This window comes from Plectropomus leopardus, chromosome 11, assembly GCF_008729295.1.
Source record: "Plectropomus leopardus isolate mb chromosome 11, YSFRI_Pleo_2.0, whole genome shotgun sequence".
NCBI classification, from domain to species: domain Eukaryota; kingdom Metazoa; phylum Chordata; class Actinopteri; order Perciformes; family Serranidae; genus Plectropomus; species Plectropomus leopardus.
Genome location: NC_056473.1, coordinates 23,777,277 through 23,789,617, shown reverse-complemented (window position 1 = coordinate 23,789,617; position 12,341 = coordinate 23,777,277). Strand labels below are relative to the sequence as shown.

The 12,341-nt window shown below is 39.5% G+C and overlaps 1 protein-coding gene across 1 annotated transcript in view; it reads right to left on the bottom strand.

The window, feature by feature from the left end:
• slc1a2b (solute carrier family 1 member 2b) overlaps positions 1–2,736 on the bottom strand; it is a 30,768-nt gene extending 28,032 nt beyond the window's left edge. Inside the window, exon 1 of the mRNA XM_042495787.1 lies at positions 2,525–2,736. The gene's annotated coding sequence lies outside the window, so the exon portion shown is untranslated. The remainder of the gene's footprint in view (positions 1–2,524) is intronic.
• Positions 2,737–12,341: the final 9,605 nt, after the last annotated feature.

Genomic DNA, 12,341 nt, shown 5'->3' with positions numbered 1-12,341 from the left:
CTGCCAAACAATGTACATGGTAGAGAGACAGTTCCTTTCACCAGGAGCACAAGTGGAAGATAACAATTACTGCTGTGGGTGGGGGGGAGTACTTTCAAAAATAAATAAATAAATAAACAAAGAAATTACCTGGAAGAAGCACTTAAAAAATACATTTTACTATAAAGTTTGTAACTCAATTTTAAATATGTAATTTTGATAATTATAAATATACTTTTTCTTTTTCCCTTTCTTTTTAAAAAAAATAATTTCCTAAATCTGCTAATTACATTCCACTTTGCTCAGAGTTCAAATGATTAAACACTTGTGAAAGGGATCTGAAAGCAGCTCATGTTAAGTGATCTTGCTCCAGGTTTCAAAAGGTTAAACATCTCACCAAAAAAAAAAAAAAGACTATAAAAAATAAAACACCAGTACAAACTCCAGGGACAAAAACCTAAAAACGTCAAATCAACCCACTCCAGACACCTTCACTCACACTTTAATAGATGCACACACCCAAAACCATCAATCGAAACCAACCCTCCACATTCCCAACATAACAGTATACATATTATTGTATACATACATACACACCAAACCAGTCCAGGCAAGTATATTATCTATAAGCAACTACACAATAAGCAACACACACACACACACACACACACACACACACACACACACACACACACACACACAGATACACGCACACAAACCTGTTTCACACAATGCTAAACTATTAACTTGTAACAGTTTACAGCCATGAAGTCAAACACCCCAGCCAGATCAGAACATCAACATTGGCTCAACAGGCCATTTGCCTCTCACCTGGTTTCTCCAAGTAAGCCACGTGGCCAGTTTGGCCTGACCAAACAGGAAATTCAGCAACACACATAACGCCCTCTTTCTGAATGAGTACATGGGCCCCAGAATATACAAACCCACAGAAAAAAAACACCCCCATCTTCCACAGAGCACATTCAATAGGCCTACATCAAACACACACACACACACACACACACACAGTGTGTGTGAGAGAGAAGCACCTCCTCTCCAGGTTTCATGCATCAATATGCACTTGACAAACTATCCACAAACACAACCTGAACACATTTTCTAAGTGACAGGCCAAAAGTAATGCTGAAGACGATCAGCTGAGGGTGCCAAGGGAGTTGGTTTCCATAGCGACATTGACAGTGCTATTGGAAACGTGTGTGTGTGGATGGGTGTGTGCGTGAAGGAGTGCTCGCCGTTTAATATGAAATAGGGAAAGAGCTTCAACGATTGGCTCAAGAGGTGGGTGGCGATAGTAAGGTAATAGGCATTCCGTTTTGCTTCCTCCCAGGAGTGTTTCCCCCTCCTTCTTTGCAACAATAAAACCCTGATATAACGTACTCGTGTTGGAAAAAATAAAATAAAATTAAAACACCATGAACCAGACCACTGCATAAGCATAAATCAATGTGCTGCAAGCATTTTCGAGGAAAGAAAACACTGCAAATCACACTGCAAATCATCATATCAAGCAAGCTCACAAAATCAGGAATAGACCTACGCATGTAGGCCTATAGATGACACCAAAGATACGCTGTAAACTCAGGCTAGAACTTGACTGATTTATCATTAAATAATGCAGAAGCGCAAAGGATTTTTCAAGAGTTGGTGCACTCACAAAGTTGCCAAGAAATGCCACAGGGTAATGTTAAAATGAGTTACTGTTTCTATGAAGTAGAATAACTTATTTCTATGAAGTAGAATAATTCCATACAAAATAACTTCTTTTTCTTTTGAAACCTCCAACATGAAAACGTTGCGCGTCTGGCCGGAGCAAGGCAAGGGGAATCCTTTGGGTTTACTTCATAAAAAGCTGCTTTGGGTATAATTAACATGCGACATCCAGAAATTTAAGGAAAAAAAGGTTTGTCTCAGAGGTTATATCTACAGCACTGACACCAAAGTGTTGCCTACGGCTCCTCTCAAACGCGCAGCTCGTTTGCGTTTTGATGATTTCCTGTGATGCAACCGTAACTGTCAGGGAATAAAGGTTAACTTGGATCATGAAGATTCAGCAAATCCACTCCACTTTTATTTGCGTGGACGTCTGAGGGTGTAATTTGTGAAGCCTGAACAAAGATGTGCGTAAATGCAGCTCTTTCATTGTAGCATAATGCACTGTAATGTGCAGCGCGAGCTTGTTGTTGGCGCTCCGGGACTTTTCAGTGCAGGTTGTCACCTCTATGGCTTCATCTATATGTAATATGGATGTTACTCAAAGAAACAAACTCATTGGTTAATTTGAGGGAAATCTGCAAACTGGTGGTTTTTTCTTAAGTGGTTTGCTTACAAAAATGCACCCTCAATGCACCTACTGTGATTTAATGTGATTTAAAGCAATTATTCCAATTTGCCAGTGATTATAAACAACAAATTAAGCTAAAATATGCAGTCAAGATACGCTATGCATTTCATCGCCATTTACACCACTGCGACTTTCTGTTTCCAAGCTACAATAATTAAAAAAAAAAAAAAAAAAGAATCTTACCTTTGTTGAAAACCGCGATGACAGAAGTTTTTGGTCTTGTCCCCTTGCAGGGTCGTTTCCTATCCGCTTCAGAGGTGGTCAGCCACAGCGAGCTGCAGAGCGCACAGCGGTCCAGGACAGGAGCGCTTCTCAGACCAAACGGAGGGATTTTCTGTGAGTAAAATCCGAGGAGCTCCGCAGCTCAACGTTCCCACTGAATGAGCTCTGCCTCACCTCACTCTTCGGCGCTTTACTCCCCCACCCACCTCCGCCCGTGTCCCCCCTCTTTGTCTCCTCAGCATGGGAATGCCAACTCCCGTTGGTTGAAGATGTAGCCTACAACGTACCAATTTCTCTCTTGTTCTGTCTCTCTCCTAGCCACTCTCTCTCACATATACACACCCTGTTTTACAAACACAGTCTAAGTTGTTGAAAAACCTGTTCATTAGGAGGTGTAATGAAGATGGCTTGATTTTCGTTATTTAATGAAAACTCAGCCTAACCACAGAGAGTATCCACTAAAACCATACATTAACATGCAGAGGGTGTACCAAGGGTTCTCATAGCCTCTCTGCCCCATTGCCCCCAATGGCTTGGATGTTTTTATGACCTTTATTTTGTTGCACTAGCAAGAGACTGTAGGCTAACACTCATTACAGCCAGATCTTGATTGATTGCATCCTGTAGTGTGATCATGTACTGCAGATATAACATAAAAAAATACTGTAATCAACAGAAAGCCATCTTAGCTACACAACTCAAACTAAAGAAAACATTTCTTTCACAATGAATGAACCCATGTTACCTTAGCCTGCCTGGATCCATGCAAACTGAAAAAAAGCACAAAATAAAAGATCAATGTCAGTCAAAACCTCAGAGAAAGGGGCTTGGGAACATTTGGACTCTTGTTAGATCAGTATCTATACTAGTGTGGTAATACTATTTTTTTGCTACACTAATCACATAAAATGTGGCAGGTTTTTCGATCAGTGCTTTTGGTCAAACTATGCTGTGCTGATTTGCATTTCCACTGTCAGTTTAGACGTACTGTGCCACACCAAGCCATGCCCGAGATGGACCTTCTCTGGAATGGGTGGGAGAATGTACAAATACCTGCCCTCAAACAGGTAGCTGCAATGCCTCACCACTGCAGTCAACTCCCAACCTGAAGATCCCCCTTCTCCTCCTCAAAGCAGAGTGGTGTATGTTGCAAGACTAAACTAGTTTATCTCCTCTGCCTCCTGCTTCACAATAAAAGCGTTAACATAACAAAATAACAGGGCACCTTTATTGTGAAGAATCTTTTATGAAATTAAATGTTTTTCTCACCGAGCTAGTGACAATTTGTTAGCCGCATACAAATGCCGCCAGCCCGGTGAAACCATCCGACTGGATTTGCCAAAGCTTGATTTATGAACTAGCGTGGTTGGTGATGAAGAAGATGCTGGTACAAATACAGTGTTGTTTCACCACTGATTGCCCTAATGGAGGAGCAGATACAAGAGTCTGCAAAGCTAGGAATCACGGCCATGCAGACTGGTGTTCACAATGTTTCGGACAGACAATAAGGATGCTGCCTGCTGGTATTTAGCAGTCCAGACAGTTGGGTGCTAAATGAGACATGCAGAAATAACCTTACAGTGGCAACACCAGTGTATCACAAAAATCTCATGGGGATTATTGTCGACAAGGTACATGTAACATACAAAATGTAAATATGAATAAATTGTATTTTTTAAACTGTTACTGTCTAACTGACAACATATTTGTGTGGTAGAGGAGCAGATGTTAATACTAACTTCAGGATTAGCTGAAGGAGTCTGTCTGTCAAAGCGAGCAACTGCTGTCCACTGAAATCATTTGGGTTGGCAGACAGTCCAGACTGACAGGGAGAGAAACAGAATGTTAAGATCACGAGATCGGGATGGTCTTACCAGGCCTGAATACTGCAGGAAATAAAGTAAAAGCAGAAACAACAGTAAGATAATGAGTTGCAGACAATAGTCTCTGACTGCACCTCTACAAACAGCTCACTTCCAACAAGTAAACTTCTTTTACCTGTCTGCTGCGTTATGGAAAAACATACACACAGAAAAAACCATGCACACAAAAACAAAGGAGGACTTTAGCAAGTGATGCAGAACCAAGCCACTGACGGAAACCCCCCCTCTTCAGTGGTCTTCCTGCGTGGAGTCAAGGGTGAGGTTGTGCAAAAAGAAGAAGGTGAGAAACAGGAATAAAAAGGGAAAACATTTGGAAACATTAATGCAATTTGTCTGTGATATGCAGTGAAAACATACAGTATATAGGTTACTATTATTCTCATTAATGTTTGAATTTATGCAGATTATTCTCTCAATCCATCAATTACCATTTTGCTTACAAAATGTCAGAAAATTGTGGGGGGAAATGTATTATTTTAGCTTTAAATGATTGAAATTAATCAATTATGATCAAAATAGTGGCTGATTAACCAGTTTGAGGTGGCGAGGAGACTCCTCCTCTCGGCTCTGAAGTTTCCCATGACTAAAGCTTTCCTCAGGCCTGAGCTGACGTAGCTCTCATTCAGGGTTTCTGCCATTCTGCTGTTATGACTTCCTCCAGTAGTGATTCCTGTTGTCTCTTGTCCTTGGCAGGGGGAACAGATATGTGACACAGAAAGCAAAAAAAGTTAGAGGTGAGCAGTTTTTCTCTTGACTTGTTAATGAAAGTCCATCTGTCTTAAAATGATTTCTACAGTCCCAGAAAAAAGTTGACACGGTCAATAAAATGCACTGAATGGATAAACAGTATATTCAGTAGCTGTGTGTTCAGTGTCAGCAGTTCACTGAATCTCTTAACTCCCCTTTTTTTGTTGTGGAGGTTTGTTAGTTCTCTCTTTGGCAGCTGTCCTTGGCTGTGTGATACTGAATACAGGGGTTGAAGAAGCTCTGCCTGGATGAAAATGCAGACCTGCCTGTTGCCTTACAAACCTCAGGGTGCTGGGATCATCCCGTTACTCATCCTCCCATCTCCCACTGAAATTATTTACTTTTAAACAGTGAGTAAGATTTAGGGAGAGAGTTTCAGGAGTTTTTTTTACCATGAGCTAAATTGTGCACAAAGGTCTCCTCATTTCCAAAACAAATAGACTTTGTGATTTACTCTGGTAAAAACAATTTCATGTTATGAATCAGCATTTTTCTGTCCCTGCTCATCGTAGAGGGGATTCTAGCTATGACAGAAAAACGTGAAAACAGAAATGGCCCAATCTAAAGCCTGAGTTTGGTTTTTCTATACTGGGCTGTTGTGGAAAAATGGCAGAGCAACATGGTGATCTCTGCGGACAAGGATATTCTCCCTATTCAGATGTAAATACAGTTGGATAGAAATAGATTTGATCTTTTACATAATGTGCAGGTTTCCCCTTGCGGCAAACCGATATTCTAAGTTAGAAAATGTCATATCTGCACAGACAGGTGAAAAATCATCACTTGGGACCCATGTAGAGGGGCGTGTCTTATGGTGCAACATCACTTTTGCCATGCTGACACTCGCATCCCTTGTGGATGCATCAAGCATAAATGTGTGTTGTGCACCAAGAGAGTTCAAAGGGCTTCCACATGATTTGTAGTCTTGTTGTAAATGTTTACAGTTGACATAGTGTTAACATGCTCATGTCCAGTGTTATGAGTCATGTTAAAGTGACGTCATTTCCATATAAACATTCACGACAGTGTTCACTTCTATAAGATACATTTTGATTTCCAGCACTGCAATCTCATGAAGTTTCCAGTCACTGCAGGAAAGGCTGTTGTTATAGGTCATGCTCACATAGTCCTTAAGGAGGTCATAAAAATGTTGAAAAATGGCAGTAGCTATACTCTAGTAGTATCCAGGAGCCACTGCCTGTAGTTTCTCACAGCAGAAAAACAAGAACATCAGCAAAAATTCAAGCACAAGCAAGAGCAAGCAGCAAAGCATCTGTACTGTTAGAGAGCAGGAAACAACCTCACAGAGCACAGCGCAGGGATACTGATGCAAAAGTCATACATTCATAACATCTGATATATTTATGCACATGCTTTTTGATATCATCACAGGGACCTTTCAAAGGGAATAAATGAAGGAAATAGGAAAAGCAAGGGTGGCAGGTTGCCAGGTCATTTTGAGGACAGTTGACAAGGTAAAGGGCGATATTTCTTCCTTTCAAGGTGACTATGGATACTGTTTACAAGAAAAACAGAGATGTTATGGCCACAGCTAACCCCCTCTCCATGTGTCTAACCCTCCTTGTATTGTTTCGATGTATATGCTGAGTAGGATATATGGTCTCCTGCACGAGATTGGTCCCACCTGCTGAGGCATTGCCCATCCCCAGATTTCCATAACTGTTGAAACACACACACTTCACAAGTTCACTTCCGAAAAACAAGTTTTACCAAGGTAATTGTACAGCTAACACTTTTGCATTCAGACATGGTTGCATATAGTTCTACTTTGTAAAAACAGGTTCATATTGTGCATTTTTAATACAAACTGTTGTTATTGTGCCATGAAATCTCAAGGGTTTAGAGTGGATGGGTTGGTCATCTGAGCATGTCACTCTGGCAAAGGGGACTGAAAACTGAAGGTAATCCCTGTATTGCTCATCAAGCTACTTATGAGACACAATACACTGAATTGTTATCAGCCTTTCAACCTTTTCAAGCTTTTTATTCATTTTAGTGTTGAAATATGGCAATATATAAATCCCATAAAAAAATTTTAAAAAATCCAAGCCTCCAACATTTGAATGCACCAGACTGCACTGTGACAGATAGTCAATATGGGAATGGCAGGATCCTCTTCTGCATTCAGAGCAGCAGGAAACCCAGTTGGGTAATTAATCTTTACCATTGTCGCCACCCAAGATTTTTTTGTTTTGACTGCAGCAGGAAGCTTCCCTAAAGAAGTGTTTGTACATTTTACAGAAAAGCAATTACTCTACCTCTACCACATTGGTAAGATAACTTCACTATTTCCTTCTTTAGATTTGCAGGTTATGAATGTTTAATATCAGCCTCTCAGCCTAACAACACAAGAAAACTAGAGGACAGCAAAATCATCGGCACAAATCAATCAGTCTCTGATGTGTTGACTGAGGTTTATGGGATTTCAGAATCGTAACAATTCCCAGGCCCTTGTATACTTTGCTCTGTCATTTTCTCTGTACAGATACTGGCTTAGATAATTTGGGAAATGTGTTATCACAAGCATAAAGTAATGTGCAGCATCATGTGTCACAGATGATGTACTAAAGAAGTCATGGTGGACATTTACATTTTTTAAATGTTATGCAATTTATAAATATTTTAAGTGATGAAACCATTATATACAACAACTTCCATTTACACCTGCCTCTAGCCTATATAAAAGATACATAAACCCAAAAGGGCTTGGGTTAGTGTTGATGGCCTTTCAGGAGCAACCAAAAAAACCTGGAAGTGTTACAAGGATGTTCGAAGGTAATAAAGCTGGCTAGTCTTCAGATATACCCCAGGGAGGTGAGAAGGTTTCATTGGTGAAGAAGGTTAATGCAAGTATTGAACTGTGTGCTAAGGCTTGTGTATTTGAAAGATTGGCTTTGGTGCTGATGAATGGTACGAATGTTTACAAGAGCAGTCGAAGCAAGAGAATGTTATTGTCCCCCCTAAACAAAGGCACCACACCTGCCTGCGCATAGTGCATCCTTCCATCTCTTTCATTTATTCCATCTCGATCTTGCTATCTCTGTATTCACTCTTTCTGGTTTGCTTTGTCTCTCACTTATTCTCAGTTCAGTAGCGGCAGCCTGAATTCATGCAGGCTTTCTGCAGCTGCTGCAGGAGGCAAACAATCACAGCTGTAATAAATCATATTGCTACTTCTGGCTGTGCAATTCAGACACAGGCCTGCATATGGATGAAAACATAGCGGGGGCTTTACATGAATGCAGCAAAATTGCTTTGTGTGTTGAAAAGCGAGTGTGTTGTATATTTATTCAGGGATGTGAACTGTATGAATGGTGATCTTCCATTTTATATAGCCATATCCCGCAGGTAATGATATAATACCATGCTCTGTTTAGGTTCAGACTATTAGAGGGCTGAAGAGTTCAGGAGGTAGCATGATGAGTTGCTAAGGGCATGGTGGGCAGAAAATGGGGGTAGGGACTATATCACAGGGCAGTACTGTGCAAAGAACAAGGCCAGCAGTACCTCCTTTTTTTTACATTTTTAATTGTAAACAAATTCCAGTTATTTATACGTCATTTGTATTTAAAATTAATATCAGAGTAATATTAAATTCAAAATCAGGCAGGGCTGAATGTCCAAATGAGCCACTGAAAGTATAGCAAAAACCATGCAGAAAATAATGACTGATCTATCATTTAATTTTTTATGTTTCTTTTGTTGTCAAGTAGGTGTGACAGGAAAAAAAATACAAGTCTTTCTGGAAAAAAAAATCCTAAATGCAGTATTTTAGGTACTTCATTACAACAAATGTGAGTTCTGGAGTTTATTCTGAATCAATCCTCAGATACGGCTGTTGGTGCTGTGTGTAAAAAATGTGGTTCAATCTATAGCTGACAATAGTTTCTGAAAAATGCACTCTTTACTCCTGTTTGAGAAGCATTAGCTAAAAACTACAGAGCCCAACTTTTTCTTAAATATTACTGACTAATTATAGCAGCAGCAAGGGGACAACATGAAAGATATCAACCAAAATGTTAAATGTTAATGCTTTGAGATATTATTTTAGAAGTCACACATTGTTTTGTCAGACCAGAATACTTACATGGAGCTGTGTTTGGATCCTTCCTGACAAAATGTTTTTTGATCAAAGGGTTCTTCTCACACTGCGAACAAAGCACAGAGAGCTGTCAGTTAACTGGGAAACTGGACTAAAACCTAAACATTTTGTGTAAGTCTGGTGTTAAGTATTTTGCCCCTCCGCCTCTCCAGTGTTAACTATGGAGCTCTCATGCTGACATTCTCCCATCATTATCCAGGTACTTTGCTCAGGGTTACATCTCCGTTCCCAGGACAGTCAGGATTTGGTTGAGTGTTGCCAATGTTTCTATGGATGATGCCCTGTGAGCTAACCAGGGCCTGTGAACTAACAGTCTCCCAGCCCAAGAGGAAAGGACTGTCCTTGTGGGACAAGACTAAGCTGTTGTTCAAGTTCAGTAAATTGGTGAAGGAAAGACAAAAAGTCTTTGATAGATGTTGTTCTTGTGGAGTGCTACAAAGGCACTGTGGCAGATCTGCATGCCAATTGTGATCTTTGCCGGATATTTTTTGAAAGATAACAATATTTAGAGGACAAAGAAAGAGAACTACGATATATCATAGGAAACTTTTCGAAACAGATCTTACAAAGTGTGTTTGAAAGCAATTAAAAGAAAAACTTTACAGAAACAAAAAAAGCTAAGAAAGAACCTGAACAATACTTATCCTTAAATCTGAATCAAAAAGAAAAATGCAAACAAATGTGTAAAGAGACAAAATTGCACTGATGACCTCATGCTTTTCTGCTGCTAACAAGAACTTAGAAACCCTTGGCCCAGTTCAAGTCTTGCTTTAAAATAACACTTTTGAAATAGATTAGAACATTTATGACAGCGAAATACAGACAGATAATTCATTTTTGGCATGTCTTTTCAAAGTCTTATTGCCATGTTATGGCAGCTGGTTAGGCAGGAAAGGGAAAAAAGACAGTGACTTTGTCACTGAAAGTCTAATTAAGAGATCTGAAAGAAGAAATCAGATTACATAACTCTGGTTTGCATTTTACTGTACTGAATGTACCATTTTAGAACTATCACTACATGAATTGTCAAAGGCAGACTTGCAGAGTGAAGTAGGATTGTAGACGTGGGTCACTGACTGCAGGTTTAGATTGAATTAAAGACAATCCCTTTTTACATAAACAAACCTAGACTTTCTGGGTCAAGATTGGGATTGGTATTGGTGTTGGGGAATGTATGACTGCAGTGAAAAAAACTAACTGTGGTGACTTTTAACACACTGGTGCCATGAAGTGCTTTTGTTTTGAATCACTATACAAGGCCCAAGCGAGCCAAGGACAGAAAGGGTGGTCATTTTGAGAATATCCAGCCATGATGAAGTACCACAGAACATGGTTGGGTAAATCTCATTGAACCTTGAACCTGATCTGAAGAGGAGGGCAGCAGACTATGCGAAAAATGAAATTGTGACAAAAGAAATCGCGCTGCACTACAGGCTTGGTAGTGACACTCTCTTTAAAACTCTACAGTAAAGCCCTAACCTCAGTTATGATACTCCCACTAGAAAGCTGCTGTTAGTGTTAGACACTTCATCGTTAGAATTCTGATCAATTACATCTTTACAGCTGCTGTTCTTACAGCATTTTATTTGGTCCTTTTTTAGTCATCCAAACTCTATCTCCAGTCTATAGAACAGTCTTTTCAGAAATGCAATTAAAAAAACCGGCCTACCCTGTTTTGGGTTTACCTTAAAAGACACACACAACAATCTTGTGAGTCCTGTTTTGCTACTCATCACTGGTTCCTAAGTTTAAGAGTTGATTTTAAAGCTGCTCAAACATTTTTTTTATTTTTTCAGTTTCAGAATTGATCTATGAATAATAATCTCCGAATCCATCAGTCTGTCAAGGATAAGCATCTGGGGTCAACAGCCAATATTTTGAGAGATCTGGTGTAGCAAGCAGATATTTGGGCAAAGTCTTCCACCTCATGCACTGGTCCTTTCAGACAATCTCTATAAAAACAAAAAAGATACCTGCATAAGATTCAGGTGATTCTTTTAAAAGGAAATATAAAACTAAACTGTCCTGAGACCATAGTCCATAGGTTTAAAGATTGCATGCATTACATCCCTCCACATGGATTTTTTTTACCTGCCAACCAAAATTGATTGGTTAATACTACTCAGGCTACGAACATAAAGTCGGAATGCTTCCGATCCAAAAAATCAGGTCCTGTTGCCTACAGCTTCTTCATACTTTTCATGTATTTGTTTAAAGATATTTTTTATTAACACGCTACATTTATGGCTGAGATCATGTTTCTTTAATCTAATTTATTTTATTAACAATTAATCATATTATTATAGGCTAATATTGTAATACTGGGACTATGATGCTATTATCGATCCTATTCCCCACGTTATTTTGTACTGTATGTCAGTCATGTTTAGATAATCTGACATGTTGAAATAACCACTGTATTTATTGTTGCGGAAATGTTACCTTACTACCAGATATACCATTGGTGGTTTTTAGTTTCACTTTGAATTGTGTACATGTCATTGTTGTGTTTGCTCGCCTGCTCTGGTGTGGACTTGAAAAATTTGTCTGCACTGGAGTTAGAGTTAGACTATACCACCTCTGCAGCCCTTCAGTAAAAGAAGGTAAATGTGATATTCCTTATCCCAAAAAATCCTCCCTCCTGCACATAGACAACAGAATACCCCTTGTTGATGGTGGCTAATAATACTGTAAGGACTCTCTGGACTGCAATCCCGCTCATCAATATCATTTACACTAATAGCAGGGAGCTGTCGTGAGTGAAAAAGCTATGCTAAACACACAATACACTACCTACCTTGCAGACAGTTATCACCTAGCAGCTGGTGAACGTAGTGGAGCATTCAGTAGCAAAAGAGCCAGACATTTCTTATCAAGGGTTGGACGAAACTGCCCTAAAAAGAGAAAGAATATTAAACTTAAATGGAACAACTCCAGATGAATGATAATGTTGCTGGATGTGAAAATAGACATGAGACACTTTCACAACTTCATAAGGTGATAATAAGATAGTGTTGTGTTTTCA